This window comes from Alosa alosa, chromosome 1, assembly GCF_017589495.1.
Source record: "Alosa alosa isolate M-15738 ecotype Scorff River chromosome 1, AALO_Geno_1.1, whole genome shotgun sequence".
In the NCBI taxonomy this organism is placed as follows: Eukaryota; Metazoa; Chordata; class Actinopteri; order Clupeiformes; family Clupeidae; genus Alosa; species Alosa alosa.
Genome location: NC_063189.1, coordinates 7,028,926 through 7,045,710, shown reverse-complemented (window position 1 = coordinate 7,045,710; position 16,785 = coordinate 7,028,926). Strand labels below are relative to the sequence as shown.

Genomic DNA, 16,785 nt, shown 5'->3' with positions numbered 1-16,785 from the left:
ATGGTACCTACTGTAGGTTTGCTAAAGTCTGTCCTTAAACCATTATTGTCTAAACATACAATGTTCCAACACTGCAAATATTTCTCAATTTAGGCATGTTTAGGCATGTTTGTATAAAGGTGTTTGGGAACCTCACAAAATTCCCCACAACGCTTACACAAGACTTTGCCAACTGTACCAATGTCACCAACAGACAACCAAAATAATGTAAGCATTTTTTTCTAAAGCCAACTGGGCTGTTGGTGGTTTTTCCAAGCCCTATTAGTTAATTCACTAGTTTCAGACTAAAACTGCTATTTTACATCAATCAAGCTGTTCCTGACACATACACACCCCAACACTTGTCCCCTATTGGAATAGGAGTGGAGGCATTAGAGCAGGGGTGGGCAAACTTTTTGGCTCAAGGGCCACACTGGGTTTTGAAAACAACAACAACCCCACGACACACATAAAAAAAAAAAATACATTTTTATAGCCTATAATTTAGTATGACAAAATCTTTCTTTTTAAAATATGAATTGCTTAAAAATACTGCTAATTTTATGCTGTTTAACAAATGTATAAATTGTGCACTGTCGCTTTAATTCACGTTTATTTCTCAATGATCTTCTGCCTGCTACGGTATGGCCTTCTTACACTTTTTAAATGGTCAGTAGTGGGAACTACTGCTGCCTTCATGATTTCCTTTTAAAACTTTCTTATAAGAAGGAGATATCAATTATCAACAATGACAAGCCAGCTGGAACCTGCGGCTCTCTCTCCCTCTCGTGAGTGCAGACGCGTTCCCAATTAAATGGATCGCATGTTCACGTTAGATCTGCTGCAAAGGAGATAACTAAGAGTTAACTTAGTTTAACATGATGTTATCTCTATTTAACATGATGTTTTGACATTGACATTGTAAACGTTCTCTAAGGAGAGTGAAAAGCAGTTTGCAATAAAGCTAACCAACGTTGTCTCTATCGCAGGAAAAAAATAACGAGCAGCCTGATAACCAAATGAAATGCTCAGCGGGCCGGATGAAAGTGCTTCGGGCCGCAGTTTGCCCACCCCTGCATTAGAGTATCAGCGTGAGCATTTCACAACAAGGTATGTTCCTGATGGTCACATGCACTTGTCCACTAGCATATGACTGAAACTTGATAATTCTGCTTAATACAGTTGTAGAATGCAAGGCTAACTATTTAATTAAAAAAAGAAAACGGAATACATGAGCTCATCACCTGATGAACTTTCTTCTCAACTAAAGTTAACTCATCTCATCTCAGACAACTTAGCCAAACTAATTCTATTTACTCATCGGCACCTGAGAAGATATTACGTATGACGAAATAATTGTAGCCTACCATTTGTGCTAAAGTAAAACTGCCCTGTTCTTTGCTTGTGAGAGGTATAGCCTACACCCTGTGTTGTGTGCCCATAGTATCTGTTTCGCAAGCTCCGAGCCGAGCTCATAAATATTGAAGAACCAGTGCGGGCTGACTGGAGAGGGACGAGTTGAGGACAGAAACATAATTTCGCTATTTATTTCATTCTTATCGAGCGATTTGTTTAACAACCATTACTAATATGACCAGTTTCGCTTATGCAAGGTCAAAATAGGCTTAGAATAACAGACGTATTAAACTACTGCCGTGGGCCATCGTCGCATTTTATACAATAATCATCTAAATTTCTGGTTTGCCCTTAAAGACGTTGTAAAAAAAACTATTTATAAAACCATCAACGTGAACCTTTAACACGACCTAATCGAAGAGCATTCACTACACACTGGCATTCCCGGATAATTAAGGTAAGGTAGCTACACACCTGTTGCCCTTATACTCGATGAGCAACGCTATGCAGAGCGACCTACCTTGCTCAGGTGTCCCTGGACGTGTATGCGCTAGAATAGCACTGAAACCCTTCGACCCCCGTGGAGAAAAAAAAAGTTTATTTAAATGTCCGGGAAGTAAATCCACACAATATGATGACTTCGCCAGAAGTGGAAGATTTCAAGCAGAAATACAGAGGGGGGGAGAGAGAAAGGCGACACTGGCTGTCACCCGGAGGGCGTGGCGAAGACGCCTTTTTCCACAAGGCGATAGAAAACAATAGCCAGAATAACCCCACCTTCCCAAAGGAGAGCAGCCAAGTACAGTTTACACCATCAACAACCACTTGTTGAGTGGTCATTAGCAATTACAGCCTTCACAAAAGGTACTACATAAAAGGAACTACCGGTACTTCAGGTAACATTAATTTCCCATAATCGTTGTATGCTTCGAACTGGTTTGAACGCATCGTCTTTCAGGTAACAAATAAATAAAGAAAACTTATCGTAATTCTGGCTAACAATAAAACATCAGAGCAAAGCGTCTATTATAATATGTTTAAAGTCACCACTTATACCACATATAACTTATGCTTAAATCGAGTTTTGCCCTTTATGAAAGGGTTTATAACAGCCAAGGACTGTAGGGACAACGTGGGGAAATGGGGGTCGTGCGGGACAGGTGGCAGGGCATCAGAACGAGCAAAAGTGAAGAAGAAAGCCTGGCGGCGGCTTGCTAATCATTGATAATATCTATCTTGTATGTTTTTTCTGCCCGGGGCAAAGTACAACTGGAACTAGATGTACCGCATAGCGGTACAAAATATGACCGCCGCTCAGTCCTGTACATCCGTTCCGCGAAAATAAATCACACTTCAATTTGTCTCCATATTTTACTCCATCCCCCACTCTTGAAACTTTTGTGTATGCTTGTTTGGCATGCCTGAGTGTGTGTGTGCGGCTGCACAGAAAGTACCCTACTGGTGCTGAAAAGGTGAATAGATTGTAGAATAGCCAAAGAAGATGTAGAATTGTTATAAAACCTTTAAAATCTCTAAACAATCACAAGTAGGGCAGTTCATCACAGTTCATCCATTGCAACTGGATTGATGAAAGGTCACTTACACCTGTAGGCTACATTGTATTTGGGAAAAGCAAAAGGTATCAGCATAATGTTATTTATTTATTTATTTTTTATGTATTTATAAACAAAAAACATCTCTGTCAGTTCCATGCCGTTTTCAACAGCTATCAAAAACAAAGGTCATTTTTGGATGGATGGATTTTTTGTGAATGTTTCTTCTTCTACATAAGATTTTAGTCATCTTTAGTTCATGTAATACTTTATTGTCAATGCACAAATTAAGTAACAGTAGTCTGAAACGTTATTGTTAATGCACAAATTAAGTAACAGTAGCCTAGTCTGAAACGAAATGCTGTTTTACATCTAACCAGTGGTGCAAATAACTGACATGTCCAAATGGGCCTTGATGAAATGCGTCGCTAGACTGTTCATACACATTTTAACGGACCCAAAGTTGAAAAGCTTTTGTCCGTTATTGTTAGTGCAAATATAGGCTGATTCATGTTCCCTTGCATTGTTTAACTGAGGTCCATGGCTAGTCTGGCTTTCATCAGACCAAGCTCAATCTTTTTAAGAAATCAAAAAATAAATAGCGGGCAGATCAGGCTGGGTTCACCCAGCCTAGTCCATAGGCACCGATATTGTTTAATTTTCGATTGAGATATACACGCTCTGGCTATTCTAAATGCAAAATGCATCAGGGAGTTATGACAAAGCGGTAACTAACAAACTAGATCCTAATAGAAAGTTGTTAGCTTCCCTAAGCTACAGGTAGGATTATAAGGTAGGCCTATTGACAACATAAATTGTCAATAGGCTATGCTGGCGACACAAATAAAATCTCCTTTGAAACCAATGGCTTACGCCTTACAGTATCAAGCGGACTTAAACTGTCATATCGTGGCGAAAAGTTGTAATAACATTCACGCAGCTCCATGAGTCAAGGAAAGCTTGAATGAAGTAGCCACTTCTAAATGGGACCCACTACACAGTAGCTTAAGGTGTTTTGCTAAAGCAGCCATAATGAAATGAAGGTGTCATTGTTTGGATACTTCACACACACGTGCTTTTTAATTTCACAGACTACAACTACCAAGCTGTAATCAAAGCACATCGATTCCCCTCTCACACCCTGCACGCACTTAAAACAAAATAAACAGGCGTCTCAGTCTCACGCATGTATAGGCAAAACTGTATCAGACCGATTGTAGCGTTGGTAAATCTTCCATTGCACAGAATGATTTTGTAGCACGTGCAATAAATGACAGTCGAAAGATACAAACAGTGCTGCTATCAATTTGCTTGGTATAACCGCATTTATAGTTTTGTACAAATGCAATCAATCAAATGCCTCCATCACTCAACCAACGCTTAACGGTAACATTACCTAGGTCCTTATTGATATTACAAGATTAACGTGCCTGCAGTAAAACCAAGCATGTCGAGAAACATCCTTAGATTTATTTTCGGCTTCAAGAAGAAATGGGAATTACACTTCATGTGAACATCGTCCTATCCTTATTAGATGTTCGCTGCGGTAAATTACAGTCCTTGTATGAAGCGTCCATTGTTTTTTCCAACCCACTTTTAACTTCCAACAAAATTACGTCTCACTGCAACGATCGCCATCTAGTGGACAAAGCGACTACTTCTCGCCAATACTGAAAATGCAGCCATGATGATGATGATGAATATTTATTTTGGCTTTCTTTTAATCCTACTGATTTTCATTTTTTTACGGGGGGGGCAAATCACAAATGAGTGATTATGAGCCAGGTTGATGTGGGCCCTTGAGACCAACATACCATAAAAGATTCACAGAGAACTGTGTCTGCCCTACCCTCCTTTCGGGGGGTCCAGTCCAGCGGGGGGGCTGCAGATGAAAACGAAAAATGACGGTTCCATGCTATCCATGTGGGGGTACATGCTCACCAAGTTTTGTGTACCCCGGTCTTTCAGTGTCCCGGGAATCCTTGTTGGTGTACGTCACTAAATGTACACATAAATTATTTTATTGTAAGGCCCCCATGAACGAAAGTACACAAAACTTGGCATGCATTCAGAGGGTGTCATAATGATCCTACTCTTTTAATTTCGTGCAGTTTTGACCTTGTCAGCCAGAGATATTGAGATGAAAACACCTCATTTTTTGCTTTTTAATTTTTAACTAGGTGGCGCTATACATGAAATAAGTGGTAATGGGATGGGTTGACATGCCCCCTTAAGACCAACATACAAAAAAAAGGTGGACCTCCTAGGCCCTACGGTTCTCGAGATATTCACAGAAAACTGTCTCCGGCCACCTACAGGCCAGTTGGTGTATAGTAACATAAATTAATTTATTGTGTGGCCCCTCATGAACGGAATTCCACAAAACTTGGCGTGCATACATAGGGTGTCATAATGATCCTACACTTCCAATTTTGTGCAGTTTTGACTATGTTAGGTCACAGATACCTTCAATTACACCACTTTTTTACTTTTTTGTGTTTAACTAGGTGGCGCTATACATGAAATGAGTGGTTATGGAATGGGTTGACATGGCCCCTTGAAATCAACATACAAAAAAAAAATGGTCCTCCTAAACCCTACGGTTTTCGAGATATTCACAGAAAACTGTGTCTGCCCTACCCTCCTTTCGGGGTCCAATTCAACGGAGGGGCTACAGATCAAAACGAAAAACGATGGTTCCATGCTATCCATGTGGGGTTACATGTCCACCAAGTTTCGTGTACCCGGTCTTTCAGTGTCCGGGAATCATTGACGGAAATTTGGGCATGCGAAAAAAGAAAAAAAAAAAAAAAAAAAAAAAAAAAAATCTGACTAAACCTATATGACCCGCTTCGCTGTGCGGCGGTCATAATAAGAGCAGAAGATCGTTAGAATAAGTGGCAGCAGTAAAACAGACCCCCTCACACACTTACCAATGTTAAAAGTTCACTATACACCTCTGTGAGTTTAAATAATAACAAGGACATAGGTGTGTGTGTGTGTGTGCAAGCTATGAGCATTTAGATACATTTAGAAGGGCTAATCACCCAAAGCCTGGGCAAACAGTCCTAAATAAGCTTTGTATTACAAACCATGCTCAGTTAAGTTAGCTAATGATAGTCTTCTGAGTTTAATGATAACTAAAGCAGACTAATGACAGAACATCTGATTTTGATAAACACATTTCAGAATATAATTTTCTCATAATGTAAGCTAAATCTCTCAAACTGTAGGCCTATTAATACTTGAAATTGACAACTGAATTAAACAGTATAGCAAGTGTGTAAGTGGAACTAAAACATCTTAAGACCTAACACTTGACATAAAATGGTTACTTGAATTAATTGTGCATGTGTTAATTGCAGCCTATATAGTTTTAGATAGATAGATAGATAGATACCTTATTGATCCCCAAGGGGAAATTCAAGAATTTTATTAGGATTATTGACTGCAATATCTCGTATTACCGTATTCTAAGCTTTTCAGTGAAGTAAAAAAAGACTTCTAACTTCTTCTAACTTCTAACTACTAAAAAAACGACTAACTTTGCGGTACAAAGGCACTGAAGCTCATTAGTTATTGCAGCTCTGCAGGTCATATGTATATTATATGCATATTTCGCATAGATCTCTGTTTCTTAAGGTCACCGAGTACTATCGGTATGGGGGGGGAAATGGTGCTACCTAGCTCGAGTTGCTGCAGTTGACAGCTAGATTAATGACCAGATTAGTGTCCAGAGTGTTAAACAAAATGCAGAACAAAATATAGCAAAATGAAACTTATTTCAGTTTCACCTTTGCCATATATAAAAAAAAAAACGGTCAGTCACAACAGTCCTTAGGTCTAACAGCTAGAAAAAGTCAGTGAACAGCATGCTACAGATTGTGAATGTGTTAGTGTGTCCTAAGCCTCAATGTCCCCGAATAGGTCACAAATCAGCACTAAAGGACTGTGTATGTAGGCTGTGTGTGTGTGTGTGTGCCCAGGCTTGTGTGTGCATCACAAACGGCTATTTCATCAAACACTGGCTGCTTGTTACCCATCTACCCTTGCGGGGGACTGCTATTCCATGAGTCATCACCATCCCTGCAATCTGATTGGATGTGTGGTCGCCTGTTCTGACCACAAACCCACAAGTGAACATCCTATTTCAGTTCCAATCACCAATCACCACCTTCCTTTATCTCTCCCCACCCCCCCCAATTTATGGCATACCCATCCCCAATCAGTAACTCACACATCCTAAGACCATTTATATTCTTAGTGGAGGGAAACAAATACAAATGCAGATTTATACACCTCTGTGTTTAAAATGTGTCTCTGTGCGTAGAGAGTGAGTGTGTGTGTGTGTGTGTGTGTGTGTGTGTGTGTGTGTGTGTGTGTGTGTGTGTGTGTGAGTGTGTGTGTGTGAGTGTGTGTGTGCGTGAGTGTGTGTGTGTGTGTGTGTGTGTGTGTGTGAGTGAGTGTGTATGAGTGTGTGTGTGTGTGTGTGTGTGTGTGTGTGTGTGTGTGAGTGTGTATGAGTGTGTGTGTGTGTGTGTGTGTGAAGACAGATGCAATTATACGGCATGCAAGGAAAAGACACCTGATCATGATATCAATTCTTAATTGCTAGCAGACACTCTACAGTTCAAGGGGATAAACAATACCAAATGGAAGAGAGGGGAGAGACAAAGATACAGAAAAACAAACAAAAAAAGAGAACTGAAATAAACCAAATAAAGAAAGAAAACACTAAGACAGACATGAGCACACACCAACCAGGCTTGATGTATCTCTGTACACCTGTGTGTGTGAGTGTATGTGAATATTTCATGGCTTGAAGATGGCGTAGAGAGATGTGGGCTGAAAGGGCTGCTGAATCATTCATTTGGTCAATCACTCTGGGTTCCGTTTCAGTCTGTGTGTTCACACTGGTACTCTCTTTATCACACACACACCAACACACACACATAGCTGGATGTATTAAGTATGTGGTATTTATTATCTGGATTAATGCAAACACATACTGTAGTCTGTATGTCACCCCATGCTCTGACTACAGTTTTTCGTGGAATCATCCCCCAAGTTACACTTTTCATCAACCTCCACACTTGTAGAGAGTTGTGCTTGTTTTAATGTTTATGGCTTGAGAGGTTTGCTTGTGTCTAATGTTCTTATCTCTGATGAGGAGTGCATAGGTCATCATCCACTGTCTTTTGTGAGCGCTGTTTGCTAAACACAGGGCCCCTCCCCTCCTGCCATGGGAACGACCAAGGAGCCACACTCACAGGGAAAGTCGTTAGAGCAGGCACACCAGTGTTTCCTCTACGTTGATTTTGGGATGACGGCCCGCCACGGCTAAATGAATGCCGCTACGGTATCAGAAAAGGCAGACGCACAATGTAGTTGCGGTTGTCTTTTAAATGATCCATGCCGACGTGTCCTCCCCCGCTGGCTGGCACTCACATTGCAATTTAACAATGAGTAAAACTACAGTAGTCGTATGTATTAGTATTATGGCCCATTCAGTTTCACTCCACATATTGTGTTGATGTAGCTTAGTTTATTGTTCATTAATCATTCCTTTTCTTCCGCAGTGTTTCCTCTTTATTTGGTAGCGGTGGCCACTGCTTCAGAATTAGGGCAGGTGCACAGTATTGTCCAGGTACATTTTAGGCTACAAGTTCCCTCCGCTAGCTGGTACTCACATATCGCAGTTTAACAATAATCAGCAATGCTAATCAGAGGTTGCTTATAGAGATGCACGGTTATAGCCGCGGACTCTGTGGTTAAACCGTGGATCGGGCGGATGACGTGAAGAAGTATAATATTTTAATTAAATTCGGGCGGGTGGCGGTTGAACCAATCAAACGCATCACCCATATACATTAAAACAAACAGCGGATGGCGGGCGGGTGCGGTTTTGAAAATTGGTTAAAAAACGTTGGTGCGGATGGATGGCGGATGGATGATAAGTTTTGCTATGCAGATACGGTTGAAATAATAGCCCATCCGCGCATCTCTAGTAGCTTAACTGTCTAGTTTTATTCCGTATATTGTTTTTATAGACGTCAGTAGCATACACTATCATAGAGCTTCCATTTACTGCACCACTGCGATGCGGTAGCCTATCTGTCAACATGGTTAAAAGGTGTAGGATTTGACTCAAAGGGAACTTCAAAGTATTTCCCATTTAGTAGCCTATTAGCTCGCAATGACAGCGAAAGTGAATCCTGGAGAGTGGTGTCTCCACCAAGTAGCTACATTAGATGCGTACTCAATTGCGATTCGATGCAGGTAAAAAGTATCAAGTGGTAGATGAGTAAAGGTAAATGGGATTATAGTAATTTTACAAATGTGACGACAGCACAGAACTTGGGCAAAAATGTTTAGTATGCACTTGCGGAGATAGCTTACAGTTAAAGGTGCTCTAAGCAATGTAACACGGTTTGAGGTAAAACCTGTTTTGTCACGTACAGCAAACATCACCTCACCATCCACTAGCTACCTGTGCCCTGAATACACTGTAAAAAAATGTGGTCTCACCTGGACAGCCCAGGCTCAAAAACGGCAACAAAAACAACCTGGTCCAATCTGGATCATAAAAACACGACAAACTGTTCCAGCCCAATACCGATAAGATGCGGAGAGTTAGGAGAGTTTCAATTGCACAGGAGATGCGGAGAGTTTAGGAGAGTTTCAATTGCACAGGAGATGCGGAGAGTTTAGGAGAGTTTCAATTGCACAGGAGGGAGGAAAAGGAAGTAGTGAGCTAGCTCTCTAGCTCTCTGTTTTGTTTGAACGTCAACAGAATGTTTCCCAGCATTGCTTAAAGCGCCTTTAATGTGAATCGCGGACTATAACCAAAGAAAGTATAGGAGATGATTTTCACCAAAGAAAGGTTGTGGTTGTGTTTCTACAACATGTCTTTAGTAGCCTATTCCTGAACCCTGTCTCTCTTGAATCACATTACAATAGTGTGATAAGCAACCAGATTTGTTTTTTAAATCCTGGGGGAGACACCGCCCAGACCCCTGTGTTATTATTATTAGGCTATAGGTCAAAACTATATGCTATAGGTAAAAAAATGCCTCAGGTGTATGTAATTAGTCAAAGAGCCATTGGGTTGTGTGTAAATAGAGGTTACGAAAGATACTCTAGTTTTTGTTAATGAAATGTCAATTTATTGGAGTGGGGGTTGGTGTGAACTGGCCTGGTGCATACATGTGCCAAAGAGGCCAACATGTTTGAGTCAGCCACTAATCTGCCTATAGAGATATTAGAAAAGTCAATGCTATCACATTTGAGACTGTATTATCGTCTTATAAACTAAACCTTACATTTAAGATTTTGTCCCAAATTTAGAACTAAGATGCTACACTAAATGACACTACAGCATAACAAAATGGAATTCTACTAGGTTACATTCTGAGTGCACCTGTATGCCTTGAAATTTAAATGCCACACTTGTTCTCTGAATAAGTCTTCTGGCCCCCTCTGTTGGACTTCACATATTATTACAATAGATTTCCTGCAAAGCATATGATCTTGTCTAAGTAGAAACACAACAAGTTATGTTTGAAAACAATGCCCTAAAAATCTAAATGTGCAGCTGTTACAGGCTTAAAAGAAATTACTCTCAAAGAGCTAGACCTCTGCACTTCATGGTCTGTACCACTTCACAAAGCATCACCTAATTTTTAAAAACATTGTTCACATCAACCAAATTAAATCAAATTCTAGATGTACAGTACATTGTGTCCATGCAGTGACATTTTTTGAAATAATTAGGGTCCAAGCAGACAAACTGCTGCTATTTGTAAGGAACATTATCATCATCAAACTGTAAGTCCCACAGGCACCAAACTTGTTAGGTAGGCTCATAGTTTGGCTGTGATCTTAGTCAGGGGGCTAATTCTGAAAAAGAGCTTCTGTTAAGACTTTTGCGGACATGTTTTGGTACAAGCTGTCACCCTATTTTTTTTAGGTAGAAGACACCCATAGGTATATGCAACTATATTGTTTCAGATTATTTGGCATGATATTGTGTGCAATGATCAATGATCTAGGCAGCACGTTTTCTTCTCTCTCCTTCATTTTACAGTCTAATTTTTACTGACTAGAATGGCTCGGGGTCAAAGGTCATACGGAATCGATTAATCTGCACTAATTTTTTTAATCAGTTATTTTTTCTCAAATTAATTAATCGAAATTAATCAGTTATTTTGACAGCCCTAATATATTATGCCCTTGGATGCATGCATGCATGTTTTGTATCTGGGAAGGTGTTAATTATCAAAACAGTAAACTCTTCTTTTGTGTCCCTGACCAGGACTCAGATTGAGCACATGGACATGGTCCCTGGGTGCCTTCTGTTGGCTGCCTACCTCACTGCTTGGATGGGGGAAAAACATACTTTGCCATACGACTATTATATAGTTATTATTACCAACTAGTTACTAACTCCTAACCCTAAAGAAGTGAGAGAGCAGTTATGTTAGGATGGAATTAATAACTATAGTGATATGTCAATTAAATATAATTTGTGTTACAACATGGTACATTAATGAAGTCAAATAGCATCATAGACCACCATCTACAGTTCTACATTTCCTGACGCCTGACGCCCTGACATTAAAGTATTATAACTTGTGCAGCATTGCACTGTCTCTCCCTACAAGCTGTAAACTTGGCTTGACTCATTCCCATAGATAGGGGTACTGATTGATAGAGATTTTGGGATACTATGTTATGTTTCCAAGCTAATATTCACTTTGAAAACTGGTTTTCTTTAGGTGGAGATTGTTTTTTTTTTCATGTTCTAGTTCTGTTGCCTCTTACACAATACATGTTCATTCTGACACTTCAGCAGACATCCCATGAGTGGTGGCTTTCATTTGATACCATTTTTATGTATATGGTCCTTGTGGTTTTGGAGATATTCAACATTTATTGTTGGCATGTCGTGTTGAGCAGGAAACCAAAAAATTGGCCTGAAATTGCTTGTACAAGTCACAAAAAAAATCAGCTTGACAACCACCATACCACCTTAAATATTCATTTTGGCATTGTTTTCCTGAAATATTCAAGGTCATCCCTGGAAAAGACATTGCCTGGATGGCAGTATGTTGCTCAAAACCTACATCATTCAGAATTGATTGTGCTTTGCCAAATGTGCAAGATGCCCATGCTGTAGGCACTAATGCTCCTCCACACCGTCATAGATGTTGGGTTTTGAACTGAGCACTAATACAAGTTGGATAGGTTGGATACTTGGATAGGTCTTCTCCTCTTTAGCCCAGATGAGTCCATGATTTCCAAAAAGAATGGCAAACTTTGATTGGTCTAACCACAGGACCTCTTTTCACGCTACCTCAGTCCATTTTAAACAAGCTCAGGCCCAGGTGGTATTTTCTGTATCATGTCTCAATACAATTTTAGCTGTTACAATTTTTGAATTGAGTATCAAACTGGGCATATAGCAGGGCTCTACAGTGCGCCCATTTCACTTGCACATGCGAGTAAAAATAATGGAGTGCAAAAAACTATTTAGGCGCACTGGTGCCAATGACTTCTAACCATGTCAATGTTTGTCTACAAAATACACCGCAACATCAAGAAACATTACTGGTGCAAACCATAGAATCATGTCGCGAATGCAGCATAAAAACTACACCTCCCATCAACGTTAGCAGTTTCGCATTGTGACTCGCTAGTAGTCGCTTCTATCAAATCCAAGAGCACGCAGAAAAAGTGGAAAGTTAGACTAGCCAGCCAAGATGCAAAGATTGAAGAAATTAGTTCTTCTATCCACCGAATTCATCGGATATCGTAGGAACAGGATAAGATTCTGAGAATGCAGTGAGAGAAGGAAAGGTAACCTAACATGCCTTTTAGCCCAGTTGACGTATTTGCTGCAATATGCAAAATATAGCTGTAGCGAACAGGCACAAAAGTAGCTTCCCGTAATACTCCCATTTTATTCAAAGGTAGAACGCTACTGACAACTCCAGGCTTCCACGCATGCTTGTTTAAACACCGAATAGGCTACAAGCTGAAGTGCAAAACGAAAGTAGGCCTAACGTTTGCCTACTGCCTCCATCAATGCAGATATTTCAAATAAAAAGTAAAAGTATAAAAAAAAAATATATATCCTTGATTAGCCTATGTTGGAAAAATGGACTGTTTTAGTAGTAGTATTAGGCAGTATGCAGTCAGATAGGTCACCATGGGCATATTTGGATTAGCTACAGATGGATTCACAAATAAATAAATTAGCCTACATTTGGCAGGATACTTGATATACAGGCTAAATGCAAATATGGCAATGTATTATACTATTTTACAAACAAAATGTAGGAAAATAGAACAGACTGAAAATAAAGTAGGCACTGATCTTTAAAATCCTATTTCCTGTAGCCTTAATGTTGTCAATCATTCTTAATATTCGCAATTGGTGCACTGGCATCTTTAAGTGTTAGCTGCAGTGTAATGTTAGATTATGTTTAAGTTAAGTACAGAACTGACTGTGCGCCCACATTTTTGTCTGTGCTCCTAAATTTTTTAACTTGGGCGCACAAGTGCTCTTGGAAAAAAATGTTAGTGTAGAGCCCTGTATAGACAATGGTTATCAGAGGTTTTCCTGAGCCCATTCAATGACAGGTCTGGAAAAAGGTCTGGTGTTGATGCAGTGCCATCTCAGGTCCAAAAGACCACAGCCATCCAATTTGTTTTTCAGCTATTTCCCTTGTTTGCAAAGATTTCTCTAGATTCTCTGAATGTTTTAATAATATTATGTCCTGTAGATGATGAACTCCTTAAATATGTCACAATTTCATGTTAAGAAGCATTACAATTACATTGTTTCATCATTTGTGTACACAGGTTTACACAGAGTGATGAATACCTCTACATCTTCACTTCTAAGAGACCCTGCCTCACTGTGACGCTCTTTTTCATACCGAATCGTGTTGCCAGTTACCCAAATTAGTTGTGAAACATTCTTCATTTTGTTTTCTTTATCATTACACAACTTTTCCAGCATTTTGTTACCCCCGTCCCAACTTTTTTTAAAAACTGCTGGTATCAAATCCAAAATTAACATATATTTTCCATGAAATAGTCAAATTTGTCATTTTCAACATTTGATATGTTGTCTGTGTCCTTTTTGCAACTAAATATGAGTTTAAGAGATTTGCAGATTATTACATTCTATTTTTCTGTTTTGGGGTTGTATTTATGATCTGCATAATTATTAATAGCTAAACATATTTAGTTATTAAATACTTCATATTGATTTTTAAACTATTGCACTTGTCTTTAATGTCATTACAGTGAGTGGTAGGTAGGCTGGAGGAAAATAGTCACGCATAGTCCAAGGATAAACTTATATGGATGCAATTCATTATGATTCATTCTATTGTCATTTGATAAAATACATGTTCAAAAAATTAACAAGTCAAGGAAAATCTTTCTGGGATCATAGAAGAGATAAGTGTCTTGCATGACAGCTGCAGGTTGAAAGCTGTGTGCGTGTGTGAGGAGAAAAGACAGGCTTCGGGAAGCAATAGAAGCTTTGCACACATTGACATAAAATATGCATCTTATTGCAAAAAAAACACTGTCTTTCTAAAAGTATTGATACTAATAAGGTATTCTGACGTTTTAATTTCAGGGTATTGCCATACTTTTGTAGTATCGGTGCACCGTGCAACACTAATCAAAGGAGAACAAACGCTTAGTTTGTGGAGAGACAGCAGATGTGTAGGCGCTCACCCTTATGACATTAGGTGCACCAGTCAGGATTCCCACGGGTCATGGAATTTCTGGAATATCAAAGGAATTTTAGAAATTCTGTTCGAGACATGGAATGTCAGGGATTTTTTTAAAATCATTTTTGGGGCAGTCATGGAATATCAGGGAATTTTGTTGTAGCAGTTTAACATGTACTTGCCAAAATAGATTAATACAAATATATTTTCTTGCAGAATTAGTGTATACTGTAACAGAGGTTTTCCCGAGATCTGATGGCTTTTTATCTGATGTCTGAGACATGACTGTGTAATGCCGTAAACTTGACAGACGTTTTACTGAGACCTGATGCCTTTTCATGATGTCTGAAACATGACTCTCGACATTTTAGGATGTCCTAATATGTACACGATAATCCTGTAGTTCTGCATTAAATTTATTTTTATAAGTTGTTTACTTTACAGAAAATTGTAAATAACCTACTATCATGCAGTTAATGGGATATTGTGCAGAGTTAGGAAGTTATGGTAGGTCAACTTTGTGTGAATAAACACAGGGGAAATTCTCTCTCCTTGTTGAGTATCCTACACACACAGTGGTAAGGCCACCAGGGCCTGAATAGCATAATGTACAGTAACGCTATGGACAGTGTAACTTTAATGGTAACTATTTCAAACACACATACAGTGTACACATTAACGTATTTATTTAACGTTACAACTTTTACCATATTAAGACTATGTTATTTGTGATTCGAGGTGCCCTCGAGTTCTGATTTGATGTGCCTTAGCCCCAAAAGCTTGAGACTTCGGACCTAATGTTAACGTTAGAGGACGTGAGGAGAAATTAGCTGAATAAAAAAAAAAACGTGTAGTCTATTGGATTGAAATAGCAGACCTCACCATCTCACCTTGAACTTCACGACCTGGACACAACCATTAAAACATACAAAATGAGCCTCATTGCTGTGGCTAAGAGAATATGCTAAAAACATCATGGCTGTCAGAATTGCGAATTGCAAACTGCGGGAGCGGGAAGCCAGTGAGAGCACGTTGAGAGGAAACAACGTTTGAAATCTTGATGTGAACATAATGAATAACTCCAGCAACGTTATGGTAAAATAAATTACCATGTTTCATTCCAAATGTCATTTAACAATACTTAACAGACCGAATAATATTGATCTATTGATGATGGAGTAACGGAATGCAACTACATTAAGTTGTCTAACTTAGCTGGGATATTGCTCATGGAGCACACACAACCCCCACATTCCAACTAGCAGCTAAATTAGCTAGCTAGTTAGCGATAGTTAAGATAGGTTAGTTTGTTAGCTGATGTTAGCGCCATGCTTAAAATCTAGGAACACGGGAATATTCCTTTCTGTAAGACATAGTTACCTCCATTGTCAACGGACAAAACCAATCACTAGATTTATCCTCAAAACAGCCCTGTTTAGCAATTAATAGAAAAACTTACCCGTTTCAGGATTTGTGAGTAGCGATCCAGTAGTGACTTTCAGGGGGTAATGTTTACAGAACCATCAGATGCTTTGCATCATTAGGCATATTCGATCTACGTAATAACCAGGTAATAACGTTCGCAGCGGCCATTTGGTTTGAAAATACATAGGTGGGTCTATTTCAATTGACAAGTGCGACAGCGCCGGTATGATTGCTGTAGGCTATTTATTTATTTGTACAAAATGTAACGTGATGGTAGGCCTATGTTGTGCAATAGGCCTAGTTTAGTTTGCCGTTCTAACAACAGCAAAGAGCCCTAGAGTCTACCACGTCTGAAACATACCTGTCAACTTTTTTTCCAGCTGTCTTACTGTTTTAAAATTTTCCCGTAAAATATCCCATATTATACAACAATTGGGTTCTATGGAACTATTTATTTGTTTCTGATTGGCCGAGAGACGTTCCATGAGTTGGAATATCCCTGGACATTTCTACTCAGACTAATAATAAATCACTCCGCGAGACAATGCGAAGATTTGACACAATGTTCTCATCCCAGCTCTCCACTATTTTAAGCAATGGGTTACTCCTTAGCAAATCATAACGAAACAGTGCTTCACCACATCTGTGGATTAAGCTACACAGTCAACTCAATGTAAGTAAGATAAACAAGGATGCTAATTGTTCTCAGCATTGCCAGC

The 16,785-nt window shown here is 39.3% G+C and overlaps 1 protein-coding gene across 3 annotated transcripts in view; it reads right to left on the bottom strand.

Annotated features, from left to right (window-relative positions):
• The window catches only part of ugt8 (UDP glycosyltransferase 8), a 38,104-nt gene extending 21,662 nt beyond the window's left edge, over positions 1-16,442 (bottom strand). Inside the window, exons 1-2 of one of the 3 annotated variants that reach the window (XM_048255674.1) lie at positions 16,101-16,442; positions 14,646-14,695 (exon numbers count right to left, since the gene is read on the bottom strand). The gene's annotated coding sequence lies outside the window, so the exon portion shown is untranslated. Of the gene's footprint in view, positions 1-1,855; positions 2,017-14,645; positions 14,696-16,100 lie in introns of those variants that run through there. The other 2 variants (XM_048255656.1, XM_048255665.1) reach the window with 2 other exon arrangements.
• Positions 16,443-16,785: the final 343 nt, after the last annotated feature.